Source organism: Lathyrus oleraceus, chromosome 5 (assembly GCF_024323335.1).
Source record: "Lathyrus oleraceus cultivar Zhongwan6 chromosome 5, CAAS_Psat_ZW6_1.0, whole genome shotgun sequence".
NCBI lineage: Eukaryota > Viridiplantae > Streptophyta > Magnoliopsida > Fabales > Fabaceae > Lathyrus > Lathyrus oleraceus.
In genome coordinates, this window is record NC_066583.1 from 146,579,356 (window position 1) to 146,582,953 (window position 3,598).

Here is a 3,598-nt window from a genome sequence, read left to right on the forward strand (position 1 = left end):
ATGATAAAAGAGAATAATTTTTTTATTTCACTTAAATCAAAGAGTACAAGGAATCAGATGAAATGTTTTGCTTCATTTTATTTTTTATAATTATTTCATTCCATTTTAAATGAGTATTTTATGAATAAAGATATTATCTTATTAATCGAGTAATTTATGATAGAATTAGGCATGGTAAGATAACACGTATCTGAGGGTATCCACTCAAATTTACCCCGAAGTTGACGGGGAAAACCCGTTTTGATTGGATTTGGGTTTGGATTTGGGTCTTCCATGATTATAAAATATAGGGATGGGTCGGGTAATGGGATACTAATACTCATCCCGAACCCGTCCCGTTTACTTTATTATGTATATTATTATTTATTTTTGATAATTTAGAATATTAAATAAGTGGTCAATGTTTTGATATTTTGATTTGTATTAATTATTTAAAATATTCGAAATGTATGTATGGAATTTTTTTAGATTGTTTTATTTTATTATTTGTAATATAATTTGATTTTTTAAAAAATAAATATTTTTATTTAAAAATTGATTTTATTAAATGGATGATGGCGGAGCGGGGATACCCGAACTCAATCTGAACCCGTTTGGGACGGGTTTGAGTTTTAATTCTCCATCCTCGTTTGGATTTGGGGCGGGGAACGGGAATTGTTTGGGAATTCGGATTTGGGTTTGGGGGAGGTAAAAACCGTCCCCGACCCGCTCCGTTGTCATGCCTAGGAGTAATTTTTTCATTTTGCTCAAATCTAAGAGTACAAAAAAATATGAAAAGTGAAGGGATGTGATTGAATGCATTCCAACTTGTTTAACCTCATTTCATCCTTTTTATATCATTTCATTTCATCAATCTAAATATAATACAAAATCTAGAGAGGTGTAAAAAAAATATGTGTACATGTATTATCCTTGATAAATCAGTTAATGTTTGCATATATTATCTCTGATCTTTTGATTCATCGCTATTGTATTGGCATTTTGGAAGAAATTTTTAATTATTTTCTTTTGTTGTTTAATAAGTAATTAATTTCATGCATTCTCCTCGTCATCAAACAGTCCTTCGTCAATTTGCTACTTGAAAGAAACCCTACATCATGGTTTATTTGAATGCTTATAATGACTCTTGAGAATGTATGGTTGGATCCAACTCAGCCCTATAAAACCGTCAAGTATGGTGAGGATTATTCAGGCCATATATTGTCCGATGTGGGACTCCTAACAATGGTGTTGAATGTGCAGGACGTCTTGATACTAGACAATATGTCACCGATTAGAGCATGTTTTTAACTCTTCATTGATCTCATGAAAAAGTAAGAACTAGTGCAAATTTATAAATCTTCCATTGGATCAAAGTATTGTGCTACGACTACTATTTGTTCAAGAAAAAAATTGGCTTCGTAGTTTTTTTAGCTTCGATTTTCTCAAACAAAGCAAAGTTTATATCATTTAATGCTACAATACAAACGTGTGAAGAAAATATCCATCATCTATCTTAGTTTAGTTTTGATGAAGACAAAAATTTATCAAAGAAGAAGTATCAAAGAAGAAAAAGTTTGGAATCAAAAATCAAGAATGCATAAGCTTATAGATATTTTGAAATTAAAGGAAATTGATCTTGATGATAAGGTACTTAATTTCAATCTCTTTCTTAGAATTGGCATCAGAGCAGGTTAAGGTAACTTACTCCTTAGTTTGGTTATATATGGCTTCTACAAAACCGTTCTTAGTAGATAGTTCCAACACCAACAAACCACCATGTTTCGTGAGCGAATAGAATGATTTCTCGAAAAATCGTGCAAATGTACTTAGAAGAACAAGGGGATGAAATATGGAGTGTTATAAATGAAATTCTAGTTAACAGACTTTCGATGTCACACAGGATGTTATGACATCCAATTCTGCGCAGACAAGAGTTATGCAGAACTTAAAAGCAAAGTGCAGTAAATAACACAAGGAATTGTTTACCCAGTTCGGTGTCACACACGCCTACGTCTGGGGGCTACCAAGCCAGGGAGGAAATCCACTATTAGCAGTATTAATTTAGGCCTTAAACCACCTATTTAATCCTATCACTTAATACCTACCCAATGCAATTTCAATCTTAAACTAAGACCAGAGTTCCTACTCACTCCCCCTCAATCACCTCAATGATTACAACCTTTAATTAAATTAAAGTTAATGGTGAAGTTATACCTTAAACAACTCTTGATTGTGCTTAACAGCTTTAATCAAGATACACAGCACTCACGCTTAAAAGCTTAGAGTGACACAACACTTACAACTCAATGCTTGGCTCACAAAATACCCTATTACAAGACACACACAAAAATACAGCAGTGAAGTATGATGGACCAATAAAATCTTCACGCCTAAAATCCACGAGTTCTGAAAGAAGGATTGCCATCCTTTTATATTGCAGCACTTGGGCCTTGTACTTGTATTTCCTAAAATTAAGGTTAAGCAAGTTAACCTAATTTCCACATATTAGGGTACTAACAAATAGGCTATTTGTTAGGTTCATTAATTGTAGCTCAGTTGTTAGTTTCTTGGATTTTAGCTCAGCTGTTGGACTCCTGAAGAATAGCCTGAGAAAAATACTGAAACAGAAAAACTAATCATCCTACACTTTAGCATATGCTGTCAGGAATGAATGTCACAACATTCAGTTTGACGTCCAGAACATATACCATATGCTAAGTCTGTTATTTTCCTGAAAACAGATTGTGCTAAATGATGTACTGTAAAAGACCAACCAGTCTATACTTTAGTATCAACTTACAGTAATAAATGTCAAGACATCCAGTTTGACATTTTCACACTGGCATTATGCCAGGTCTGTTATTCCCTTGATAAACAGACTGAGATACATACTGAACTGAAGCAGAAAAACCAACCTGCCTATTATTCAGTATATGCTGTCACTGATGAATGTCATAACATCCAATTTGACATTCAGACAGTAGGCCTTATGCCAGGTCTGTTATTCTCCTGAATAAACAGACTGAGATAAATACTGAGTTATAACAGACAACCAACTATTCTAAACCTCAGTATCTGCTGTCAGGGATGAATGTCATAACATTTAGTTTGACATTCAGTAAATCTTGTATTAGCTAAACCTGCAGCATACTACTCAAGTATGTCATGACATCAGTTAAGACATCATAGTACAGTTAGATGTTTTAACACAAAATGCAGCCAATCAAACATCTACAAACTCCCCCTTTGGCAAATTTTTGGCTAAAACAACTTAGCATCCCAACAGAGTTCACAGCAGCGGAAAACATACATCTAGCAGGGAAATTTACCTAGCTAATACACTCAGAGCAGCAACACACTCAACACACAAAGAAGTTAAATAAAAACTTCTAACATCAGCACACATACAGATAACACACTCACACTCATCACACATAGGAGTGGAACATCAGGCTGCAGCACAACCTCTGGATTAGAGGATCTTCAATATTTGTTTAATCACATAGCAAATAATCTGTTGTCCTGGGGCATCACAGGTGTTACTCCCTGTGATACGGTGAACTGACTTTGTGTTTTTGCTTTGAAAAGCAATGTTGCGGATAGCAAGAGTCGCCAC